At 43.7% G+C, this 11,586-nt stretch overlaps 1 long non-coding RNA gene across 1 annotated transcript; it reads right to left on the bottom strand.

Moving 5' to 3' along the window:
• Positions 1-8,971: 8,971 nt before the first annotated feature.
• On the bottom strand, positions 8,972-11,326 carry LOC311247765. Its single transcript, XR_014620873.1, has 3 exons — positions 11,225-11,326; positions 10,385-10,454; positions 8,972-9,119 (listed from the first exon to the last, which is right to left on the bottom strand). It is a non-coding gene; the product is annotated as an uncharacterized lncRNA (long non-coding RNA).
• Positions 11,327-11,586: the final 260 nt, after the last annotated feature.

Here is an 11,586-nt window from a genome sequence, read left to right as displayed (position 1 = left end):
ATGTCCTCGGCTGCAGTCCACCTGTTGCTGCTCTGGTCGTAGCGCTCCACCTTGGAGAGGGAGATGAAGCCATTGATGCCTCCGCCCACGAAGAGCAGGTCGTCCAGCACCGCGATGCCAAAGTCGGTGCGGGGGGTGAGCATGTTGGGCAGGGCGCTCCAGGAGTCAGTCAAGGGGCTGAAGGCCTCCGCGCTACGCAGGATGTTTCCACCGTCACACCCTCCCACCTGAGGACAGGACACATGAGAGGAATGTTTTAGTGTGTGGCTCAGGCAGGCAGACACTGTATTAATCCATTTAGGGAAATGAGGGCATCACAGAAGCATTGAAAGTCAAATGATAAAAATATCTAGTATAAAGCATTTGTCTCTGTGTGCACCTACCGCATAGACCTGTCCTCCATATGCAGCCACTCCCACTCCGCTACGCCTGCTGCTCATGGGGGCAATCAGAGTCCACTGGTCGGTGTCTGGGCTGTAGCACTCAGCTGTGAGCTGGAAGTAGCCACCACAGATGTAAACCTGTAATAAGAAAGAATATTCTAATTTAGTTTATATATTCCATTTGATTTCATTCTACTTTAATTGTCTGTTAATGTTGATGCACCAAAGGACCCAGACACATCTTTTGTATGTGCAAGCTTACTTGGCAATAAAGACATTTATGATTTCTGATCTAACGTTCCTTGTGTTCATCTACCACCCTGTGTCCCTCAGTTCCACCCACCTTGCCCTGGAGGGCTGCTGCCCCGGCGCCCCACCTGTGCTCCAGCATGGGTGAGATCACTGTCCACTGGTTGGTTTCAGGCTCGTAGCGCTCGGCGGTGTTCAGTATCCTGTCTCCGTCCCACCCTCCCATGGCGTAGATACAGCCGTCCAACGCGACCACGCTGAGGTCACTGCGGCGTGAGTGCATGGGAGCCGCCTGCAGCCAGCTGCGAGTGACGGGGTTGAACCTGCTCACACTGCTGAGATGCTGTAAGGCGTAGTCCAAGCCACCGACGCAGTAGACCAGACCGTGGAGATAAGCGGTGCCGTGGTCGGCCCGGGGACTCTCCCCCTCAACGCTCACGTCCATCCATCCACCGGCTCGGATATCGTAAGCCTCCATGTCAATGGTCACGCTGCCACCACTCCAGCCTCCGATGGCCAATAGGACCTCCTGGGGCAGGCGTGGGCGGGTCAGGGGGTTTGGGAGCCTGTCGGAGCCAGAGGGGTTCAGGACGCTGAGGATGAGGGGCCTGCAGTCGTGGCTGTCCCTCACCACAGGGTTGTTCTGGACGTTGTTCCTGAAGTAGTCAGGCCTCATCAAGCCCATGCGAACCTGGGAAGAGACAAGCAGACAGCGGGTACAACTTAGACATCGGTTGTAGACGGTTTCTGTTGCTAGGGAACAGTTTGGACCCAAATGTTTGAGAACCACTGTACTAGGGAACCTAGTGTTGTTTTAATGTAATGCACAGTAATAATTTTTTTTTTTTTTTTTTTTTTATAAATGTTTTTATTTTATTTTATTTTCATACATAAAACAGAACATAACACTACAATAATAACAATAACAATAACAATAACAATAATAATAATAATAATAATAATAATAATAACAATGACAACAGCGACGACAACAATAATAACAGTAACATGAATCATAATGACCTTGACAAGAGACAGACAAACAAGAAAAAGTAAAATAATAAAAATAAAATTAAAAATAATGTGGCTCAGGCACTAGCAACCATGTTTGTGTATCCGTAATACAATTAGTTACCTTGGGCAGCAGCAAAGGGATGTGTGTTTTACGCTCCTCACGGGAGTGGTCGATCCAACGGAGGACGGCCTCGAACACCGTCTCCTCGCTCTTCACGTTCAGATCATCTCTCTCGATGATGTCCACCAGTTGCTGCGGGGACAGCTCCACAAACTCCTGTGAGACGTGCAACATCTCCTCAAAGTGGCACACGATGAAGAGATGGGCCTTGCGCCTCAGGTCAGGGCAGCAGTAGATGTCTGTGAACCTCCAGATGCCGACACAGTTTTCCAGAGACAGCTGGCCCTCTAGGAAGTCAGAGCACGCTCGTACTATGCCAGTGACGCGAAGCTGGTCTGCAGCCACCAGAAGCTCTTTCACGTTCTCTGCTGTCACCAGCACAACGCGTGTGTAGGCGTACTCTATGATGAGCTGCATCATACCCGGGGACACCCCAGGGATACTGTAGACTGCTTTCTCTGAGTCGCTCCAGCGAGTGAAGAGGGCTCTGTGGGACGCAGAGTACAGAGATATCTGATGAGTAAACAGTAAGCAACATTCTGTCCTGTGTAGTAATTAGGGCTGACCCCTATTAGTTGAATAGTCGACTAATCGGTCGAAAGGAGCCGTAGTCGACTGCCAACCTCTTAGAAGCGTGGCTAACGCTAATAGCACGCATACCAGAGGCCAACTGCCTAAGAAAACAGGCACAGAGGTACTGAACGAGGATTTCACCCATCTAATGAACACACTAGACTAGACAAATATCAAGATGTATCCATCAGTGGACCAATTGCATGCTTTTGCAGAGGACAACAAGCCTTCAGTCGACTCCTTCAGACATTAAGCACCCCCACAGCCCAAATGGAATGATAAAAAAATATATATATTTATTATACTTATTCTTATTTCTTTTATATAGTCGACTAATAGTCGACTAACGGCAAATTTTGGCCAATCATAGTCAACTATCCAAATCCTTAGTCGGGGACAGCCCTAGTAGTAATATATTTTCACTGTAGAAGTATAGGGTCTTAGCACAGTAGAAGTATAGTATCTTTTTACAGTAGAAGTAGAGTATAGTATCTGTTTACAGTAGAAGTACAGTATAGTATATGTTTACAGTAGAAGTACAGTATATTATCTGTTTACAGTAGAAGTGCAGTATAGTATATTTTTACAGTATAAGTACAGTATAGTATCTGTTTACAGTAGAAGTGCAGTATAGTATCTGTTTACAGTAAAAGTACAGTATGGTATCTGTTTACTAACAAAGCTAACCTGAACCAAGCTAACCTGAACCAAGCTAAACTTACCTGAAATAGTCACTGCAGTCACACAGGAGGGCCTTGTGGGCATTCAACTCAGTGCTGTTGACTTTAATAACCACATCACAGACCCTTCCCTCCAGACGCAGGTCATTAAGGAGTGTACAGGACATTGTTTCCTTTTCCATGTGGGGATTTTAAATTGTATCTACAGAATATATTCAAGCTTACAGACAAGTAGCCGGAAACAACAAGTGAGATCTTCACTTGGTCTTCTGCGATCTGAGAACTTCTGAGAGAATTGTTGAATATATAATGTACCAAATGTTCTAGAATGTTCTATTATGACATCATACTGTGACATCACAAATGTTCTAGAATGTTTGATTATGACATCATACTGTGACATCACAAATGTTCTAGTGTTTGATTATTACATCATACTGTGACATCACAAATGTTCTAGAATGTTTGATATGACATCATACTGTGACATCACAAATGTTCTAGAATGTTTGATTATGACATCATACTGTGACATCACAAATGTTCTAGAATGTTCTAGAATGTACTATTATGACATCATACTGTGACATCACAAATGTTCTAGAATGTTCTATTATGACATCATACTATGACATCCAGTGATGGGAATAACGCGTTAGTTTTTTCAGTAACGAGTAATCTCGTATTTAATGTTGCCCAGTTGTGGCCTGTTGAGGGGCAATACATATCAAAAGTTCCAAAACAGCTATTGTGTTTGTATTTGTATGATCCACTATATAAACATAGTAATCATAATATCTACATACATGGCATTTGATTGGAGGCTAGTCTCACTTTGTCCCACAGCAACATTAAAATGGTTTAGATTTGTGTATGTTGTTTATGTAACAAATTTACTTGAAAGTAACGCAATAGTTACTTTCTGAAGTAACTAGTTACTTTTATAATTTGTAACTGAGTAAGTAATTTAGTTACTTTTTGGAAGAAGTAACTAGTAACTGTAACTAGTTACTTTTTAAGAGTAACTTGCCCAACACTGCCTACCACACGATTAGCTTAGACTGTAGCATCTGATGAATAACTACAAACGATTAGCTTAGACTGTAGCATCTGATGAATAACTACAAACGATTAGCTTAGACTGTAGCATCTGATGAATATCTACAAACGATTAGCTTAGAGACTGTAGCATCTGATGAATATCTACCACACTATTAGCTTAGACTGTAGCATCTGATGAATATCTACCACACGATTAGCTTAGACTGTAGCATCTGATGAATATCTACAAACGATTAGCTTAGACTGTAGCATCTGATGAATATCTACCACATGATTAGCTTAGACTGTAGCATCTGATGAATAACTACAAACGATTAGCTTAGACAGTAGCATCTGATGAATAACTACCACATGATTAGCTTAGACAGTAGGTGTATTATGATAATAAAATGTGTGTAGATGTAAAGCTGAGTAACATTAACATTGAGTAACATTAAAGTTAAAGAGTTGTCTCCCACTGCCAAGACCCTGCCAAGTCGTATTTGGCAAATTTACTGCATTTATATAGTGCTTTTATTTAGTTTATACCTCACATTCACTTACACATTCACACACCGACGGTAGTCGCAACCCTGCTCATCAGAAGCAGTTAGGGGTTAAGTACACTTTGACATGCTGTTGGGAGGATCTGGAATCGAACCAGGAACCTTCCGATTGCCAGACAACCGCTCTACCTCCTGGGCCACCTGTCACCCCCCTATCCTTGTAGAGACCAAGGATAGCTGGAAATGTGTAAATCTTGTGTCAATTTGACGTGGTGTAAGTTATTTCTTGTCAAAGTTGTACATTTTGATCTGTGATTATTGCACCACTATCTGGCCAATCAGTGTGATATTTGTTGCGAGGCATTAGTTCACCAAGATCTACCAATGTGGAGTTTTGAGAATAGCGCCACCGTGCCTGGTAGCAGGATTCCACTCCAGTAGGAGGTAAGCCAGAGCCATATTTTCTGAAAATGTGCCATACATACCCAAGTAAATGGAAGATTGCTCCACTTCGACATGGTCCATTTGCATGTTATTGGTATCTATGGACATCTATGGACCTCAGGGAATGTATTCCCAGTGTCAGAAATATTGTGTCTGTTACTAGGCTTGAGTAAATTGTAATGAACCAAAGGAGAATATAAATTATTATTATTATGTTTTTTCCCCCTTCATCTTTGATAGTGAATGCCACCATGCTAACATTGACCAGGCATGGAACATTGTCATTGAGCTCATTCAGCACCTTCTTGAGATCAGGTGTACTAGAAATCTAAGCAAATTAACAAAGGGCAGATGATTTACAGGGCTTTTTGGAGATACAGTAGTGAATTTTCACATCCGGTCACATGCAATATGAATATAGAATATAAATGACATCTGACCCCGATTAGTTGAATAGTCGACTAATCGATCGAAAGGAGACGTAGTCGACTGCCAACCTCTTAGTCGAATGCAAAAATATATATATAATACTTTTTTTGTATAATTTTTTCCAAAAGCAAAGAGGCCTAGAAGCGTGGCTAACGCTAATGGTACGCATACCAGCAATGCTAACTGCCTAAGAAAACACTGAAGGCACTGAAAGAGGATTTCACTCATCTAATGAACACACTAGAGTAGACAAATATCAAGATGTATCAATTGCATACTTTAGCATTCATTCGGGGGGGTAGTCGACTATTAGTCGACTATCAGCCAATCAAAGTCGACTATCCAAATCCTTATGGCCAAGTCACACATCTATGGATCGGCCAACATTACCTGTCTATATAATTTGTTCCTCAACATTAGCTTCTAACTGTAGCAGGCTGCAGCTTGCTGGCTAACGTTAGCTTCTAACTGTAGCAGGCTGCAGTTAGTTTACAAAACATTACCTGTCTATATAACGTTGAGGAACAAATGATATAGACAGGTAATGTTTTGAACAACTATCGTTACGTTTAGAATGGAATGTATCGGCAAAGATCGTTAGCTCAAAGCTATTCCGGCCAGTTTATCAACTTCCTGTCATTTAGAAATATGATTTTATAGTGAAAATCATTACCAAAACGTCCGGAAAAACCTCACGGGAGCATTATAGACTGTCATACAAATGTACAAATGCTATAAGGTGGCAAGAAATGCACTATAAACAATACTTTGCGGCGTCGTTTCTTGCGCTAGCTCCTGTTAGCCAGCATTAGCCTTAATTAGCGTGAGCAAGTAAACTAACAGTAAACGTTTTTACATGAAATACAGCCCAAAAACCCTGCTGACAAACGTTTGCTTATTAAATACATTCTATACTATAATAATACAAACGTTTCATTACCTCTCTGTGACGACAAAGTCGTTTAAATAACGGGAGAAAAGTAGCTAAAAACAATGTATTTGGATGGGACAGGAAGTACCATTCGCAACCTGAAGTCAGCCGGAAGTGCCTACTTTCAGGTTGTGCAAGTGGAGAATATGCATGATCGTGTGCAAACGTGCACACACACAAACATTACACACAAACATTGTGCAAATAATGTAAATATGCACACACATACACTTTTCAACAAATGTCCCTGTTTTGTTTTTAATGTAAAAAGAGCGATACCTTATCACCCAATCAAATGGTTACAAACGATGGCAGTGGACATGTTGCTAAACATTAAGAGCACGCAGGCTCCGCCCCCCATGATCACATGTATTCTTAGAGCACAATCATATATAAATTACATATATACCACACCACTTCTACCAAGACAATGATCGAGTAAAACCTTCTCGGTTGCTCTGGCACATGCGGGTGAAAATAAAATACAACCCTTTCCTTATGAATATGTATTTTTTTCTTTGTATTTAAAAAAAGGGGAATGCTTACATTGTCATAATTCACGTACATTCTTCCTGGGCCCCAGGACAGTTCAGTCTGTATTTGTGAGCACGAACACACCTCTCTCTCCTAAAGCTAGACATCAGAGAGAACCCTCTAATCAGTGATGTCACTGGGATGTAAAATCTGGGGGGCGCTTCATAGACAATGAAGGGGGCTCTGACAAAAATATTATATTGAATTTTAACACCCATATGAGGTTATGTTCTAGTATTACTAAAATATTAAGCAGAGTTCTCTCACCTAAATGTGGTTTATATTCCAGTGTTGCTAACAGCTTGGAATCAGCATTTAAAACTCATTTGTGTGTAATAGCTCAGACAAACATTTTACGGCCTCACAAATTCAGAGGCCCATTCATGGAGCAGAGATGGATTTTAAACCCAGATGACATCACAGGAAGAATATAAGTGAATACTTAAAGTGGGCGCCATTTCCCTTCCAGTGGGGGGGAAGGTTACAGGACACATTCATTGCGGACACGATTCATTAACCCCGTCTGCTCCGTTCCCGTCGACCACTCCTTCCCGTCGGTTCAGTCCTTCCACCCGCTAAAGCGTTAAAGTCAACAAGTCAACAGTGCAAAACTGTGCTATTTGGTTAGCTAACGACCCGGCTTCCCTTTTATCTTTGTCTTTAAAAAAAAGAAGAAAAAAAAGGTCCTCCGTGTCCGCCGTCCTACCAAAAGGTTTCCGTGGGGCTTTCAGAGCCCGTCAGCCCGTCAGCAGGGCCACGTTAAGACCGGGTGGAAGGAAGTGTCCAAATGTGGCCCCCGTTCCGTGTGCCTGGGATCAGGCGGCCATTTTATCCACCAGTAGCGGTACAAGAGGTGGGGCCTACTGTGTGACGTCATCACCCCGACATGGTCACGTTCATCGTGGTGGTCATTAAGGTGGATCGGTGGGCGTTCTCTATAGAACCAAAGAGAGAGATGGGTGAATCGCTTCACGCCTTGAACACCACTGACATTATCGTTCGTCGACGGTACACAGGGTGCTGGAACTCTCCATATAACCCAGAGAAAGAGAGGTGAGCATATCCTGTGTCGGACAACAACACCCCTCACTACATCCTACGCCGTCTGCCCCACCCTCACTACATCGCTGGTTGTGTTGTGTTGTGTTGTGTTGACGGTAACCGTTCCATACAGGAAGGAAGAAGTGGACATCCTGTATCAGGTGTGCCCCGATGGCCTCCATGGTTTCATTGTGTGTATTGGTAGTGATTAGTTTGATACAGTATATAGGTACTCTGTACCGAGTGTGTTGTTGTTGGAACTCAGGCTGGCTTCTGTGGTGCTGTGTGCACCCTGTGTGTCCTTGGCCTCACCACAGTGTTACCACATGTTAATGGTGATGGGGCTGATTGGTGGGCATCGTCAATCTGCCCGGAGAGAGAGAGAGAGAGAGAGAGAGAGAGAGAGAGAGAGAGAGAGAGAGAGAGAGGGGCACACTACCCTCAAAGAGAGAGAGAGAGAGAGAGAGAGAGAGAGAGAGAGAGGCACACTATCCCCAAAGAGAGAGAGAGAGAGAGAGAGAGAGAGAGAGAGAGAGAGAGAGAGAGAGAGAGAGAGAGAGAGAGGGCACACTACCCCCAAAGAGAGAGAGAGAGAGAGAGAGAGAGAGAGAGAGAGAGGGGCACACTACCCTCAAAGAGAGAGAGGCACACTACCCTCAAAGAGAGAGAGAAAGAGAGAGAGAGAGAGGTGGCACACTACCCTCAAAGAGAGAGAGGCACACTACCCTCAAAGAGAGAGAGAAAGAGAGAGAGAGAGAGGGGCACACTACCCTCAAAGAGAGAGAGGCACACTACCACCAGAGAGCGAGAGAGAGATAGGTGCCACACTACCCCCCAGAGCGAGGTGCCACACAGAGAGAGGTGTCACACAACCCCCCAGAGAGAGGTGCCACACAGAGAGAGGTGCCACACTACCCCCCCCAGAGAGAGGTGCCACACAGAGAGAGGTGCCACACAGAGAGAGGTGCCACACAGAGAGAGGAATGCCTGGTGTATCTCCACCAACACGTTGGTCTCTTCTCCTAGATGTTCTGAGAGAGCAGTCGGACCTTCTTGGCGCTGACCAGCCAGCTCCGGAGATCCTGGACGGAGGGAAGCTTCATCCGGTCTCTGTTCTTACTGTAGACGTTGAGGAAGATGCCGAACAGGACCAGCAGGCCGCCCCAGATGTACCTGAAGAGGAGGAGAACACGGAGGGCACTTCAAGAAACAGCAACATTTGGGGAAACCACTGATCACTACACCATTGATCCTCTCCATCAGGGTCTTAACCAATATACCATTGATCATCTCTGTCAGGGTCTTAACCAATATACCATTGATCATCTCTGTCAGGGTCTTAACCAATATACCATTGATCATCTCTGTCAGGGTCTTAACCAATATACCATTGATCATCTCTGTCAGGGTCTTAACCACGACACCATTGATCATCTCTGTCAGGGTCTTAACCAATACATCATTGATCCTCTCTGTCAGGGTTTTAACCACTACATCATTGATCATCTCTGTCAGGGTTTTAACCACTACATCATTGATCATCTCTGTCAGGGTCTTAACCACTACATCATTGATCATCTCTGTCAGGGTCTTAACCACTACATCATTGATCATCTCTGTCAGGGTCTTAACCACTACATCATTGATCATCTCTGTCAGGGTCTTAACCACTACACCACTGATCATCTCTGTCAGGGTCTTAACCACTACACCATTGATCCTCTCTGTCAGGGTCTTAACCACTACATCATTGATCATCTCTGTCAGGGTCTTAACCAATACATCATTGATCCTCTCTGTCAGGGTCTTAACCAATACATCATTGATCATCTCTGTCAGGGTCTTAACCAATACATCATTGATCCTCTCTGTCAGGGTCTTAACCACTACATCATTGATCCTCTCTGTCAGGGTCTTAACCACTACATCATTGATCCTCTCTGTCAGGGTCTTAACCACTACATCATTGATCCTCTCTGTCAGGGTCTTAACCACTACATCATTGATCATCTCTGTCAGGGTCTTAACCACTACACCACTGATCATCTCTGTCAGGGTCTTAACCACTACATCATTGATCCTCTCTGTCGGGGTCTTAACCACTACATCATTGATCCTCTCTGTCGGGGTCTTAACCACTACATCATTGATCCTCTCTGTCAGGGTCTTAACCACTACATCATTGATCATCTCTGTCAGGGTCTTAACCACTACACCACTGATCATCTCTGTCAGGGTCTTAACCACTACATCATTGATCCTCTCTGTCAGGGTCTTAACCAATATATATTGATCATCTCTGTCAGGGTCTTAACCACTACATCATTGATCCTCTCTGTCAGGGTCTTAACCAATATATATTGATAATCTCTGGACACAGTGTAAACTCTACGAGCAACGAGCAAAGTGGGCCAAAGTGAGGTGAGCAGGACACTTACTGGAAGGTGAAAGGCTTTGAGAAGAACATGAAGGAGAGCACGATGGTCATGGCCTTCCGTCCGGTGGTGACTGCAGACGGCGTGAAGGAGACCGTTAGTTAGAACAACATGTCGTGTCCTCAACCTTCCCTGGAAACTGTAGCTTAAAAAGGGATCGTTCAGATTTGTTGGAACTCTAGCCCTATTCCCCCACTTATCATTAGCAATGTTAGTCGAGCTCTTTCTATCCAGAAGGTCAAGGTTCCGTCTCTGTACAAGCTGACTGGAGAACTGGTCACAGTGCTTGGATATGTGTGCGAGATGATGTGCTAATAACTAAATCAGCATTCGTTTTCGGTGACCTGGGATAATAATAATAATAATAATAATAATAATAATAATAATAAATAATAAACTTATACGTTTACGTTGTATAGCACCTTTCATACAAAAACTGCAGCTCAAAGTGCTTCACAACAGAAAAAGACAGACATACAATGAGCACATAAAGTGCAGACATATAAAATCACAGTTTTTCACATTAGGATCTTAACATCCCAACAGGCCACCTTGTTTATGGTTTGATTCAGTTTTAAAAATAGACAATAATAAAAATAATAAGATAGAATAGACAGAGTAAAATAGTGCAGTGCAATAAAATAGTAGAATAGAATAGATATAAAATGAGCACATGAAGTGCAGACAGACACATACAAATGTTTTCACAGTGCAATAAAACAGTTCTGGATTACCGTTTTAACAGTTTAAAGTCGTCTTTACCTTCTCCGTTTGGTAAATCATAATAGATAACATAATAGGATAGAGCAGAACTGAACTGAATAGAATAATAGCAGCTCTCACCCGTGACTGCCACCAGGGCTCCGAAGAGTTTGATCAGCGCCAACACGAAGGAGATGCCGAAGTAACCCGTCAGGGAGAAGAAGAACGCGTAACCGTACGTCGTCACCGGATGCTGAGGGGACAGAGGGTTCAGGGGAAGTTACTTTCACTGCCACACGACAGCCGGTTAACCCGTTCACTGTGGCAATACAGAAGGTTAGCCCTTTACTATCACACAACCGACGGCGATGCTCCATCATTAGCAGCATTAGCTCCGCAGATGCGGAGCTAATGCTGCTAATGATGGAGCATCGCCGTCGGTTGTGTGATACCAAAGGGCTAACCTTCTGTCGTGTGGCAGTGAAAGGGTTAAGGCGAGACAG

Source organism: Notolepis coatsorum, assembly GCF_963971535.1.
Source record: "Notolepis coatsorum genome assembly, contig: SCAFFOLD_300, whole genome shotgun sequence".
Lineage (NCBI taxonomy): Eukaryota > Metazoa > Chordata > Actinopteri > Aulopiformes > Paralepididae > Notolepis > Notolepis coatsorum.
Note: the sequence above shows the minus strand (reverse complement) of the source record. Positions and strands in the feature narration are given on the sequence as shown.